Source organism: Rattus norvegicus, chromosome 11 (assembly GCF_021556685.1).
Source record: "Rattus norvegicus strain SHRSP/BbbUtx chromosome 11, alternate assembly SHRSP_T2T, whole genome shotgun sequence".
Lineage (NCBI taxonomy): Eukaryota > Metazoa > Chordata > Mammalia > Rodentia > Muridae > Rattus > Rattus norvegicus.
The window spans coordinates 89,953,628-89,969,495 of NC_141544.1; the positions used below are offsets into that span (position 1 = coordinate 89,953,628).

At 42.2% G+C, this 15,868-nt stretch overlaps 1 protein-coding gene across 38 annotated transcripts in view; it reads right to left on the reverse strand.

Annotated features, from left to right (window-relative positions):
* The window catches only part of Lpp (LIM domain containing preferred translocation partner in lipoma), a 633,326-nt gene that overhangs the window by 470,252 nt on the left and 147,206 nt on the right, over nt 1-15,868 (reverse strand). For 27 of the 38 annotated variants that reach the window (NM_001437730.1, NM_001437729.1, XM_087575788.1 and 24 more), the window contains 1 exon segment: nt 1,326-1,386. The exons of the other annotated variants lie outside the window; for them this stretch is intronic. The gene's annotated coding sequence lies outside the window, so the exon portion shown is untranslated. 38 annotated transcript variants of the gene reach the window in all.

Sequence of the window (15,868 nt, forward strand, 5' to 3'; positions counted from 1 at the left end):
ACCTTCCTTTCTGACTTAAAAGTGCATGTCACAGAGACTATCATAAACTAAAGAGAGAGGCCTGCAGAAAATATTCTTCTGATATTTCTGTCCATGAAAATGATAGGTGAGGAACAAGTTTTTGTGGAGACATTTTGTAAAACATAGTAAAATTAGAACAAAAAAAAATCTTGTATTTTTAAATATATATTTCTTTATAGCATTTTCTTTTGTAGGACTAAGAAAAAGCCCAATTAGACTCACAACTGTGTTCATTGTAGAAGTTTCTCAATTCATGTTACCCACCTGCTTCATATTTAGTATATTTGATAAATATTAACATTAAAAAGCATATTAGCCTAAAACTTTAATTTATATTTGATTCTAAATTGGTAAACCCCGTGATTGGGGGGGGGGGGGCAGTAGCAACCAATTTTAGGTTTCTTTAAAGCACTGTGTGAGGTCAGGTTTTCAATTCTGCATCACTGAAATAGTACACTGAAGTTATTAACATAATGTTCTCCCGAACAACTGTTTACAGCATTCTAAATGATGACTCCAAATCTTAGCTTTCTACTCCAAGTTCCCATGGTTAGGAACACCATGTTGATGACGTCACCTGCTAGGAAAAAAAAACTGGCAGATCACACTGAACACAGAGGTACGACCACCAGCAGGTTGTCCACACGGAAGAAAAGAGAAGTTGAACTGAGGGCACCCCATTCCCTCTACCACTCTCCATTTCCCGGGTAACCTCCTGAGGAAGGTCTCTGGAATGCTCTCTATTACCTTTGTGATGCTCCCCCTGCAGAGAGGCACGAAACTGAAAAAACTACCCCACTCTCTGCGTCCTCCTCTCAAGGGAACCGGACGATCTGAGGTGTGAGGCTAGATGATATATCAAGTAGATAGGACACAATCTAACCCAGAGAAGCATTCCTCAGCTCATTCAGAGCCAAACAATTCTGGCCTTCTACTTTAGTAAAAAATGACACTCAGAGAAGGTGCGCTGAGGAAACATGGCATCCCTGCCTGCCTGCCATGCACTGCCCAATGGCAGGATACAACTGTGGGAAAAACTTTCCTACTGTACAGCAAAGCTGCAGGTTCTCAAGTGCCCATTAAATGTCAAGTTCCCAAACTGTCCAGATTTTTGCATTTTAGGTGCTAAAACGATAGAAATCGAGAGGAAAAAGTAAATCAGACAGCAGGTTCCTGTCTTAGTCCTGGGAGTCTATTGACCAAAAAGTGCTGCTGCATCTCTTCCAACAAAACCAAACTCAAGACCCACAGATTCAGACGTTTATCAGCCTTACATGACCTCGGAGACGCCAGTCCTCTCTTACCTCAGCAGTGTTTGGCTTCTGGAACAATGGTCACGGGCTCAGCCAGACGATTTGCTAGGTTCTGTAAATTAAACAGACAGGAGTTACTTGTGGGCACTGGGCACTGTGTCCACTGTTATCCATCAGTGTGCTAAACAGTTCTGCATGCATTCTCTCCTTTCACTCATGAACCTGGTAAAGCGATGGGAAAAAGTCATCCCATAGGATGGGGAGGTAGAACTTCCCAGAAGGAGGAAAAATGACAAGAACCGGCAACTCTTGTGAAGAGTCTTGCAAGCACAGCATGCAGAATGGTCATTACTGTTCAGAAATGATGGCTGGCCCGTCAGTATACAGTATGATATGATATGTGGCAGAACGTGAGTCCAGAGACACTGCCACTAGCCTAGTGACCTACATTTTCTGCCTCAGTTTCTCCTAGGTCATGAGGATAAGGAACACAGCTCATTCACATCATCTACTCGTCTTGCTAGAGGAGGGCATGAAAGCCAAACCAGCGCTCTACTCTGCCTGCCCGGGGAGTAGGAATGGCCCGTGGCACTTAGAGCCAGTTCAACTTTCTTCCTCTTACCAACAGCCTTGAACGAACTATTAATTTTCTCCAGCGACTTCCTCACATGAGGATGGACACTATCTATATTACCTAGTCAAAACCTGTCTTCACCTAACCCTTTGGTGGGGCACAGAGATTTTCCTCTATATACACAATGGTCCTAAGCAAAATGCTAACATTTCTATTCATGAACCAAATACACACCAGTAGGACATTTTCTGAGATGGATATTTCTATGATTTGTGATTCTAACCTTAAAATATCACGAGATTACCTATACCGTTCTTAAGTGGCCTCAACACACACACACACACACACACACACACACACACACACACGCACGCACGCATGCACGCATGCATATGATCATACACACAGAAACAAAAATAAAATATTAGAGAATCAGTTGTCTTCCCAAAGCCCCAAAGCTAAAGGCAGAGTTTTAGCTCCCCGCTAACTTCATTTTCAAGTCTGTGCCAAGGGCACTGCCTTAGGCTCAAGGAGACGAAGCTGCTGACAGAATGGCTAGAACATGGGGCAACTTGCTTGATATTTCACACAGATGGATAGAAAAGTGGTTTGCTAAAACGTCCAGTTTTCATAAGTCATTCAAAATGCAATAGGAAAACATGATTGATAAGAGGCCTGGCCAAAAACTCATCTCCTCCTCCAAAATCAAAACCATAGCCCTCCTTTAACATTAGACTCCATTTTGTAGTCTAGAGAATACCACACACTCATTACATCCTAAATCATCTTCATTATACACTCAGTGAGTCCTTACTGCTCCAATTTTACAAATCTAGAAGCCGAACTTCAAAGGTCACAGAACAAACATGGAGCAGGTAAAAATTTAGCCTTAAACTTTCATACCAAGTGCTTGCCTCCTGTATGTGGTGAGAAGCTGCCTGATTAGAGAGAGAGAGACAGACTTAACTTCGGGGACTGGAAAACAAGTATGTAAATCAGAAATCGCAATTGCAATTAAGCAAAGAATGCGAAACTCAGAAAAATAAACAGCTCCTATTTTCTCTCATAAGCAGAACGAAGAGTAGTGACTTGAGGGAGGAGGGACGGGGAGTAAGGAGAGGGAAGGAAGACACGAAGTTAGAAAGGGTCCACTTAAGAGGAGTGGAGGACTGACAGGACAGCAAAAAGGGTCAGGCGTGGATGAAATACAAACGAAGAGGACTAAGGTACATTGTACACACCATGCAAAGTTCACGATGAAAACCTGCCTTGGGTACAAATAATACATACTAATTTAAAAAATAACCAGAGAACACACTCAACCTAGTGGAGGATTCTGCCTCACCATAGGTAAAAGAAGAGCCACGAGGACTTGGCATCAGCGGCTCAGCACGAGGTGATACACGACTAAGAGAGCCAATGTTAGTGCTAGGGTCCCACGAACAGCGAGGTTTCACAGACACAGCATCCACTTGCACAGTGTTGGAACGCAAGGCACTAGACAGGGACCTGCAGCATACAGGGCTTGCAGACATACTTTCCCCCAAAACTCTCCTCACAGGGCATGGAAAAGCTGTTCCAACCACTGCAGCAACATGTGCTGCCTCACTAGCGTGTGGTATGAGCGTCATGTGTCCTCCACGCTCCCAGGTGTTCCGGAGGGCAGAGAAACTCTTGAGAACCCACGAGGAGACAGGAAAACTGGCAAATCTGGTGACAGCCATTGGCAATGAAGCCAGATATCCTTCACTGCTTCTGTATTTTAAGTAGGCTGACCCCAAATCTGAAGAAGATTTAACATTTCTCAAACTATCTTCCCCCTCGCAAGAAGAATGTTCTCACCTTCAGCTGCAATTTCAGCCAAAAAACAGTCTATATATTCAAGCTCGGACTTGTAAATTCTCAACCTATTAATTGGAATTTATGTAAAGCAGGACTCAGGACCTAACTGAAACTAAAATAGCACGATTAAATTTTTTGTTTTATCCTAATAAAACCAAGCAAGTACATAAAACCAACAGTGAAAAGAAGTAGACAGAGACAGGTAGAATGTGATGATAAAGATAGTTTGGGTGGTGGGGCACAAAGACCACAGGTGGCGGGGAGCACACAGACAATGGGTAGAGGGGCACACAGACCATGGATGGGTGGGTGGGGCACACAGACAATGGGTAGAGGGGCACACAGACCATGGATGGGTGGGTGGGGCACACAGACTGTGGAGGGGGGGCACACAGACCATGGATGGGTGGGTGGGGCACACAGACTGTGGAGGGGGGCACACAGACCATGGATGGGTGGTGGGGGCACACAGACCACAGGTGGAGAGGCACACAGACCATGGGTCGGGGGCAGGGGGCACGCAGATCATGATGCGCAACAGACCCTTTCAATTGGCTTTTCACAGACTTTGCTTTGAATCTATTAATTCAAGCAAGAAAAATTTAAACCCTAAAGCGATGATGCAAAAAATTATCAACAAAAAGTCTCATCTAACAAATAAGACAAAGCTTTGTAGAAAAAACAATTCTGCTGACATCTATTCAGCCCTTCATCGCAGACATTCTGGACAGAGAAAGCTGCCAAGCCAAGAACCATAAAAGTAGCAAACTGAGATCTGGTCTCCTTTGGAATTCAGTCCCAGCCTAATGGCTAGGGCTTGTGAGGAAAGATACATTTTTTTTTTAAAGTTCTCTTTCTAGAAGCCTGAACCATGACTGCCTATCAACCTCTTAGAGAAAACCAAAAGTTATTTCATCTACATTTTTTGTACTTTCATAAATTTCAAATGGCAAAAGATTACTTATAATAAGATGTATTTAATGTAAATGATGTTATGACGGTAAGTGTGAAATTCTGTCCCCAGAAGTAACCATGATGTTAAATTACGAAAAGGCATTAGAGGACAACTATGAGTTGCCCCGACTCTGATGATCAAAACTGAGGTGAGTGTTGCCTGTACGGTCTGGCCACCATTCTAAGACCCTTTATCAAGAACACAGCATATTCCATGGCTTATAAATGATCTGGTTGTCTCATTAAAGTAATGTTTGTCAGTTTTTAATTGCTTCCCTCCCTGATTTTAATTTCCTCACCTGTCAGCATCGATCAGAAACAGTGAAATCATCTGACATCCTGGCTGATTATGTTTAAATTAATCAAGAATTTTTTTTTTAAGTAAAATTGCTTTGGCCTACAGGTAATGCACAATCCCATAATATGATATTTAAGAGAGGCCTACGATGGACAAATCTAGAAATCAAATGGGAGTCGTTAGGAATCCTGAGGAGAAATGTTATTTTCACACCTATAGCACTAGACATTAAAAGGCCAAGACTATCTTGAAGACGAAGTTTAATCAACTACTATTCTCAGAACAACAGAGAACATTGCCTACCCACAGGCAGGAAAAATGTAGCCATCTCAGAATGTTTGAGAGACAGATTAGGAAGGGATAAAGATGAGCTTACCTTAAATAATATAACTTAATGTAATATAACAATATGGTGGGACTGGGGAGATGGCTCAGTGGTTAGAGCACTGACTGCTCTTTCAGAGGTCCTGAGTTCAAATCCCAGCAACCACATGGTGGCTCACAACCATCTATAATGGGATCTGATACCCTCTTCTGGTGTGTCTGAAGACAGCTACAGTGTACTTATATATATAATAAATAAACCTTTATTTAAAAAAAAGGGGGGGGCTGGGGATTCTCAGTAGTAGAGCGCTTGCCTAGAAAGCGCAAGGCCCTGGGTTTGGTCCCCAACTCCAAAAAAAAAAAAAATAGAAAAAAAAAACACATTTCATATTGATTACTGTTAACAGGTAATTGGCTTCCACATAGATTAATCAGAGCAACTAAGGGAGGTGAGACGGCTGTCGTTGGTAATAGGGGAAATCTTTGCATGGGACAGAGGTAAGGCGGAGAGACAGAATGACAAGGGAATTTCTACTTTTTCCTTATTGCTCTTTAATGTGTACAGCCGCTTTGGCTGCACATGTGCCTGTCACCATATATGATGTGTGTGATGAAGGCCCAGAGGCCAGAAGAGGGCACGAGACCCTGTGGAACTGGAGTTACAGACAGCTGTGAGATGCCATGTGGCTGCATGGGATCTAACCCAGGTCCTCTTGAAAGGGAGCAAGCACTGAGCCACCTCTCCGGGCCCAGCAAAGTTAGTAGGCACCCAGTGATGGACAGGATTGGTCTCATGAGCTGCGTGAACTCAACAACGCACCACAATTACCCAGAAGAGAGGGGGAAATAGAGTGTAAACCCTCCAGACATAATTATTCCGTGCTAATATCTATCAGAAAGTGTTTCAAACACACTTAAGAAACCTTCAAGCACTAAACTCTTTTACAGGAAGTAAATGAAATGACAGGAAAATACTCTGTAAGGCGTTCTGGCAGGAGATGATGTGAGTACACTGACATTATTCCTACCCAGAAATAGACACACGCATTGATGTCATAATAACCGGGACCCAAAGTGAGCACATAACAGCAGCACACACATGAGGATGAGTTGCCCATCTGCGGGATCCTCAGCTGAACAGAAGAAAGGAAGCCATAGGATACAGGCAAGGGGAGGGGAATATGGGGGCTGGAAATAACAAACATGGGGGGTTAGGTGTTTAAAAGGGGAATCAAACTTAACCCCCCTTAGTATGCGATGTGTCAGGTCCTAGTAGATTCAAGATCTAGTCAACTTCAAGTGTCTCCTTAATGTAAAGTTTTTCAGATTCTCTGATAAGTTTGATGGGTCAGGTCTTCCTAGAGTATCATTACTATTTTCTTAACATCCTCTTAGGGCATCTTCTCCCCCGACGCCCGGACTCTCCTTACCCTCCACTTTGCCCCGCTAAGCCCTGGCATCCTGTCTCCCTTTCCACAACATCATCTTCCCCTTACTACTCTTCTTTAGAGTCCCATAGCCAATACTCACTGTGCCCTCCTTAGGAAACAAACACATAAAAACTATAGGCCAGGGTCTGCCTGTCTTCAGATATTTAAACTAAAGATAAAGACTTGTGTTTTTATCTTTGAGTCGTTGAATTGCCCAATTAATATCATTAATAATTTTCCTGCAGATTTATTTCATTTTTCTTCTGAACAAACTCTCTTGCTTTATTTCTTGAGGGTTAGAATCCAGGCTGGCCTGACACTGCTGACCTTGCTGCCTCTGTCATTAAGAACTGGCATTACAGAGCGATGCCACTATGCCAGCTCATTAAACGGAAGGCTACCACACTACACAGTTTCACTCGTAGACCAAAACTATCTTGCTCAATCACTTCTGACTGATCATACACCTTTAAGCAAGTCAGCAAACTAAGTTTCGTGAATCCCAATTCGAGTCTTTCCAAAAGAAACAGAGAGAGAGTGTGTGTGTCTGAGAATGACAGATTTTTTATTGGGAAAAGATAAACAAATGAATAACCATACCAAGTTCAATGTATGTCCTATACAATGTATGTAGAAAATGTGTGAACTAAAATTTGCTGGGTGTGATAGTGCACAGCCTTAATTCCAGTATTCAGGAAGCAGAGGCAGGCAGATCTCTAAGTTTGGGACCAGCTTGGTCTACATAACAAGCAGCTCTAAATCAGCTGAGACAACATAGTGAGACCCTGTCTCCAAATAATAATAAAAATAGTAGTAGTAATAACAATAATAATAATAATAATAATAATAATAATAATAAATTGTTAAATGTTTAACTTGTAAAAATAGTGATATAAAAGTAATTCTCAAAGTTGATTGTCAGGTTAGGGATCCATTAGGAATAAAGACACTTGCAATGAGGTAGACAGTCACCACTGAAACTCTAGGAAAGAGCGAACATCTTTTTTTTTTTTTCATGAAGACCATGAGGGCAATTATTAAGCTTGTGAGCCGTTGAGAAATTTCATGGCTAGGCAAATAGCATTTGTGGAATTATTAAATTCTAGGTGCAAAATATAAAAGGAAGTAATTCTTGCGAAGCTGGCAGTGTCTACAGGTTGCTCACAGCTGTATAGTAAAATTCACTACAAACGGGAAAGGAGGACACAAAAGAGGGACTCTTGAGATAACAAATTCTGAAAGCAACGGATAAGTGTGTTAAAAAAGGAGAGCAAAGCTGCTGCACAGCTCAAGGGCAAAGCAGTGTAGCAAACGGTCATGAGTATGGTCCAGTCAATGGCTAGCAGGGTGGGATGCTAGGGTCTAGGCTGGGAAATGGGGTGTAGATCTCAAAAACCGCAATGCAACAATTACGCAGAATGAACAAGTTGATGACTTAAAGCATAAGGACCCTTCATAGGAACAGAACAGAACTAGTGGCAGTTCTTTTCTAAACAGAATACAGTTGCCTTTGTCACCCAAAAGTGAGACATGATAGATACATTGATGTGTGCAAAGATACCATCTTTTACTACAAGTGTATCTGATGATACAGATACACCTGTCAGTTTTTAAAAATGAAAAAAACCTGCTCTCGAAATTTTCAAAGTAAGTTAAATTTGATAAAGCAATACTTAATAAAAGACTCAAAACAGTTATATATTTTAAATACATTCGTTCTTCAAAATATTCTTGGAAGCCACTGTTGCTTTTGTTGCTCTTGAAGAAGAGTTGAGTTTGGTTCCTAGAACTAACGTTGTGGTTCATAATCACCAGACACTCCAGCGCCAGGGGATCCAACTCCCTCATCTGATACTCCCGGGGCCCTAAGGATGCACGTGGTGCACATACAGGTGCATTAGGTATGTGCGTGGGACACACTGGCAAACAGTGGCACAATTATCGATAGCCAAAGTTTAGAGCGAGCTCTGGTCATCTTATGGAAGACACGGAGGAAGGATTGAGAGACCTGGAGGGGCTGGGTACTCCACAAGAAGACAAGAGAATCACCTAACCTGGACTCTTGGGGGCGGGGAGTCTCAGAGGCTAAAGCGCCAACCAAAGAGCATACGGGGGGCCAGAAGGAGGCCCCAGAGATGGACGGCATGAAGAAATGCCGGAGGAGATACAGAAAACAGAAAGCAGTATTTATCTACCTCAGAGGGAAAAGCTGGTGAAGGGGATATTCTAGAAGACATAGCCAGGGCGCTCTGAAGCTGGGATATGCCCTGTGTAAAAAGGGAATGTCTCTGAACCTGTCCATCAGAACGCTAAGACCGAAATAATGGAAAACTCGGTTTCAGAACAATGCAGTGGACATCAACAGGCTGTCCACAGAACAGAACTGTGGCCTCCAGAGCTTACATTTGCCAAGGAAAGGTCAAACAGTCATCTGTAAGGGACTTCCTGTGTGCTGTCATCATGGCCACGGCAGGGAGGCTGCTGTGAAGGATGGACATTGATGGTCTGTGTGGTAGAGGCTTAGCAGCTCAACCATGGGAGAAAAACATGAGCACAGATAAATCCCTGGAGAAAACTTTGAAAGATGGTTCCTAGAAAACATTTCTGGATAAAAACCATCTAACATAGCCACAGACTCCAGTGACCCATCAAGACACTACTGTCCTTCCTTATTTCTCAAATGAACAACGCAGGATCTTACTCCATGACAGGGAGGCAGAACAGGATCAGCTACTGCCAGGCGATGCAAAGAAGTCAATGGCCAAAGTCATAGAACTGCTTAAGTTCTAACTCACAAAAGAAACCTAAAACCCAATCAGATCGCACTTCAGGGTGCCCAAGAAAGACAAGGAAGAATCAAGAAAGGTTCGTAAGATTTAACCCTGAACGTTGACACGTGGGAAAGAGTGACCGAATGCTGGATGGCATGGCCTGAGCAACAGCACTCAGTTTCTGTGAAGTTAAGACCAATACATTTAAGAAGCTGCAAGCTCCCTTATGCTTTACAAAATCCATCCATGTAACGTCCCAGACAGTAGCAGGAGCAGGAACCAGTGCTCCCCAAAGATGTCCTAAAGAAAAAGCAAAACCCAAGGATCCAGCAGGAGCAGTTGGGTCTAGTTCTATCGTATCCCCTCTTTCTAGACTCACGGTTGAGGTCTCACTAAACAAAGAGATAAAGAGATCGCAGAAAACAATAACTATAGGTAAAAGAGGAAAAAAAGGAAACTTTATTAAGCAACCACTCCTCCCCCCCCAAAAATAAGATAAATGTGGGGTATAGTGACAATTCTAGAATTTGGGTTTCTTTTAAAAACACAGGAATATTATCAGAATGTGCTTTTGTTTTAATCTCAAATGTGGGGATACTGGGCAGCTTCAGATTGACTTGAGCAGCTGACTATGATTTGTCTCATGCTCTAGCAGAGGCGTGATTTTGCAAGCTGCAGACGGTTTCTGTGATTTGGAACTCTGGGAACTTTTCCGAGGGGATACAAATGCTAGAGGCCCAATAGGCAGGGTGGGTGGGTGTTCAAAGGAGCTGTCTGTGGTTTCTTAGTAGTCGTGCTCAAAGAAGAAACAAAAGGAAAGGAATCTGAATTGAATTGAAACTGAATTCAAGATCTATCTCTGTCCCTCCTTCCTTCTCTTCCTCCCTCTCCCTCTCTGTCTATCCTTCTTTCTCTCCTATTTAGAGATGGGGGTAGAACGGGAGGGTGTAAAGAGGGGTAAAAAGAAGAACTCACAGAGTAGCTAAGACTGACTACTGGGAGGGTGCACGAAGGAGATTATGAGAAGAAGGAGGCAGAGAAAAGACATTGGAGGATTATAAATGTTATATGCCAAGAGAAATGGAGCTTTTGAGGAAAAAGAAATACAAACACCCTCACTCAATCACATGATATGCATTGTCAAAACATGGCACCCCAGCCCGCAATTCTGCACAATCATTTTATGGCCATTACAAACAAGATAAAATGTTCTAGAACACGCTCAGTAGCAGAGCACTTTGCCTCGCATGTACAAGCCGCTTGATCTTGCCGTCAACACTGGGGAATCAGCAAGCAAAGGAGGGGCCCACCACTGGGTAGGAGACCCTAAGAACTTAGCAGGAGTCTCCAAGTTCAAAGCTGCTTTTAGAATAGCTCTAAGGCACAATTAACGTTTCTAAGTGTGTTAACTGGCATTTGTACCAACTACATATAAATGGTCATGGGTGAAAGTACCTATAAGTACCAGATTTTATGATGACCCAAGGCAGTAACAGCAAATGGTAGTGTAACCATTGCACTTAGTATGTTTGTTGGGCACAGAAGCAATTTTACTTAAGACTATCATTGACACACAATAAGGATGTTACTATCTCTAAATCCTATTTAATACTCTGAGGGAATGTCAAGTATCAACAAAGCATCTATGCTAAAAATCAAAAATAAGTTATTTCTTGTTTTCACAAGTGTGTCTCAGCAGCACGGCCGGACAAGCCGTACGCTCTCAGCCTGATGCCCATGGCTCATAGAATTCTATGACTAGGCCTCAGCCTTGTCCTGCTGCTGCTGCTGCTGCCTCCTGACTTGGTGCTGCACCTCCGGCCTCCTGTAGAGCAGGGTCACACACACATGAGCCAAGACATGGTCACTGATCCTGTCTTTCTGTCTGTCTTGCACAGACAACATGGAAAGCTTTGCCATTCGGGTGGCCTCATCCAAGATCAAGCAGCACATGCTGGAAGACAGTGAGGGTGCAACAACTCTGGTGTGGAAGGCCACCGAGCCTTCTCACAGTTGCTCTCAAGGACTAGTCACAGCCTGGGATACAGAGTGTCGGCCCTGCATTCTGAGAGGCTCTGAGAATCTAGACTGACAACTAAATGCATCTTAGCAGACCTTGCAAGCAGTCCCGCGCCACTCTGGGGACTCTTAGCGCCGCTCTGGGGACTGTTCACGTCCTGTGCCTTGTCAGCTACCTCTTCATCCTCTGCTTTATCATGCTCAGAGAGAACTCTGCACATGGAGAATTTTAGTTCAGTTTGTTTGGTTTTGTTTTTATAAAATGGTGACACTTCAATATGAAGTGTTTATTTCCTCGCTTCAAGAAATCCTCTTCCTAATGCCAATAAATGTCCAAACCACTTTCTTAAGTACAAGTACAAAATACACATAAAACATTATTATATAAATTATATGTAACATTACATATAAAAATGTTGTTATATATCATACATACAATTATATTGTATATAAAATCATAAAATTTATAACCCTCCATCAGCATGATGGCCTTGAGAGAGAGATAAGTAGACTACTTGACAGAACCGGAAACAATGAGGAACAAACTCAGGCTCTTTAAAGCCCGTGTTTTGATAGATGATTTCTAAAGGATAAACCAAGAGAGCCTATCATTTCGAAGAAAACAATCAGTAACATTTGTTATTAATAATGACTCAAATTTTAAAGTGAAGAAAATCAGAATCCTGGATGTCTGAAGCGTATTACTGTGCACCTGATTCATCATATTTTTTCTCAATAAAATTGCTGGTGAAATCCACAAAGTCCGCTTTTGTTACAGAGAATGAAACATGGCGGTCTTTGGATCTGCACTACCCACTTAAGCTGCAGCCCCAAGACGATGGAAACATCATGTCACAAAATTCCCAGAGACATCAAGTGACTAGCCAGCAGATTTCAACACATGCAGTGTAGAAGTCCTGTGATGATTTCAGATCCCACGTCAGGACTAGCCTTTAAGAAGTTACCAAATTTCAGCGATTATTAATATAAAGTTTTGGTAGAATATCAAAGAAGAAAAGAAAACCCATAATCCCATTTTTGTTTTGGTTTGGTTTTTCCTTTTTGTCTTTGTTCTTTCTTTCTTCTTCCTCTTCCAACAACTTAGCAGTCTTGACACTGGATTTTCTCTGTAATCTTGAATTTAGAAGGGAAAAGAAAGCATCAGGACAGTGACGTTCAGAATGTAGATATTGCTTTTCCCACCTTTTGCTTCAGCCTGTTTTGTTTGTACTTCCTGGGGCTAGAGAGACAGAGCAGCAGTTACATCCAATACCTGCTTCACCAGCAAGAGGTCTCAAGTTTAATCCTAGATCCCATGTAACACGCTAGACGGATATACCTGCCAATCTAAAGGCTCGCCTTGGGAGACAAAGCCCAGTGATTCCCATGAATGAGCTGGGTGAGCACTGGGAGAGACCCTGCTGCAAAACATAAAATGGATGAATAACATCAACCTCGGGCCTATACAAGCATGTATGTGCACATGTGTGCATGAGCATTCCCACATGCACGCATGTAAACAAATACACATCTACACACACACACACACACACACACACACACACACACACACACACACACACCACAGAAGGAAAAAGAGAGATGGAATGTATTTCTTGTACATCGTTTGACATTTACTTTTTCATATGCATGTTTTCATGGAAGTTATTTTTTCTCATTTTAAATTTCTAATATGAGAGATAATGCTAGCTATAACATGGTTGAATAGAAGTTCATTTTTTATGAGTTTAAAGGAATTCAGGATGGACTCATTGGAGTACGTGGGATTTAAGCTCTCTCCTTGCTCAGCGCATCTCTTTAGATTCTCAAGGCAGGAGGAAAGAAATACTCGCTACCTATTTATCCTTAGAGAACTGCTTTTCACAGGCCCTGTAGAACAATAACTCTATATAAATTCACCATGCAGTAGGCCATTGGTTAGTAAAACTAACTGTACTACACTGTTTCTCCTCCTGGAGAAACAAGTCCACCCTGATCAGAATGCGGTTGCCACTATGACTTCGGCTATCCTCTTGTTCACGACTTAGAGCCTGCTTTCTCACAGCAAAGTAAGAATGTTAACGATCCCTTGTAAAGAAGCAATGCAAACTCCAGGAATAACCCAACAGACCCAGTGTGTTCAGCATGTAGGAGACAGGAAACCCTCGCCATTCCGTACCCACTGCTATTTTATCTAAGATATTTCTTGCCAAGAAAACTGATATGCAATGGTCTCAAAACAGATCAGGACTGTAAGTATACATCATCAGAGGTTGAGAATTTGCTCCGAGTGTGGACCCGTTTAGTGAGATATACAAGAGAAGCCCATTACTCTACGGAAGGATGAGGATTGTTCAGGAGCACTGAGGTTTCAACCCAAGAGCAGAAGACTTAAGCTTTAGCCAGAAATGAAATCAGGATCGTGCTGGTGACGCAGCAACTGTATGTTCCCCAGATGATGTGATCTAGTGAGCAAGGAGCTCAAACCATGGCGGTACTCAGCTCTGCACTGACAAGAAGAGAAGGGAAGGAAAGGAAGTAAGGATCCAACCATGTTCACAGGGAAGACAGAATTTTCTTCCTTTTCCCTTTGACTGAAAAACATCATCTTCAACAACACACCTCGACTTCTTTTTAAATCCAGAAAGAGCAAGGTGGACGAATGTAAGGATGCTTGTGTGTCCAAGGTCAGAGCCAAAGACAAAAAGATGTTCTCATTCTTCTAAGAATAGATTATAAGCAGAAAAGCGAGCGAGAGAACCCTGATAAATTCCCTAGATTAGAAGCGTAACGCTGGGGAAGAGACTCCACAAAAGTCACAGAGAATTCATAGATAAATACAAAAGGAGGTAATCATTAAAGTAATTATATTACTCAGGTGTCATTCCACTTGTATAGAAAAAAGCACAGCGACCCCTTTATTTGACTCTTCCTCGTTAACTTAAAGTAAAATCATTTCAGCTAGCATTACCTCCATGGCGTGATGGAGCCTCAAGGACTGATTTAACAGGATGATACATTAGACTTGTAGACTAATGTATGGAAACGATCATCCCCCTTAACAGCACTTGGATCTTCAATCAGGAAATTCAATTTTAGCTGCAAAACTATGTTTTGGCAAAAGTGCAATTGAACTCAGTGTACTTGTCACATTTCTAAATATACTCCGGTCACCATGACAACAGGGGAGACTGATGGATTGCTTAAAAGAGTACGGTATATTTAATTGTCAGCATTTTAAACTGACTCAGAGAAAAGTGCTGTGTGATGGGGTCCCCTCACCATGGTTACTGCTGGCTAAGTCCATAATAGTAAAAGGTTCTTATACGCACATCACCAATGTGCGCAAAACAAACATAAAAGTCAGAAGGTCTGGTATTTCTAGCCACACCAAACCCCCCACTGGAGGTACAGAAACTGTTTGTTCCCAGCCAAGTACCACTCACGAACCTCCCTCTGAGATCAGTCAGATAAATCCAGGATCTTCATCTGTAACGAGAGCCAGAAAAGCAAGGCCTAGGGCAGACCTCAACACCCATTCCCCTTTTAGACTAAGGAGAAGAAAAATAGAGTCAGTGATGAGAGAGATTCTGTTTCATGTAGACCTGTTTTCAAGTGGCATTCTCTGGGATCGAACCACTTCCTAATCAAGCACTTGCTAAGCAGAAGTAACTATGGTGAGGATTTTCCACAAGGTAAGGGTATAGATGAAGGATCTGACATCTTAGGACACAAGGGAGATAAAAATATAGATTCGCAATCTGTTAATGAGAATGAATAATCAAGTTTATTGATTATCTGTTTACTGCACAGAGTATAACATATATGATAGAAAGTCCTCCTTGGTATGAACATTTGCAAAGTGAAAGAAAACAAAACAAACAAGATAATCCCAATACTAATCGTGAATTCAGAGAACCAAATGAATGTTTCAGATTATGAAAATAAGACTATAGAAAAAAATGCTTCAACTCAATTAGGGGTGGTCTCTGTAAGTCAGGTAGAACAACCTTGATTTGTACACTGGGCCACACGCAATCAAATGTGTATGTCTAGAACTCACTGAGTAAAATTCTGAGAAGCGAGGGTAAGCACATCTCCTAGGGTCACACAGGCCATGAAACCATCCCTGAAATGTTTTAGAGACAAGAAAGTGCACTGTGTGTTTTCCAAGGGAAAGCTGTGCTCACATGATGTACTAAAAAAAAAAAAAAAACAGGAGATCTCTCAATGAGATACAGAGGAAAAAACCCACAGCATATCTACTGTCACAGCTGAAATAATGGTTTGGGTGAACTGAAAAAGTCGGGGAGACCATTCATTCTCTGGAAATACTCTGGGAAGAGGGTAAACACACTGGCAAGTATACGGTAGAAAAAGTT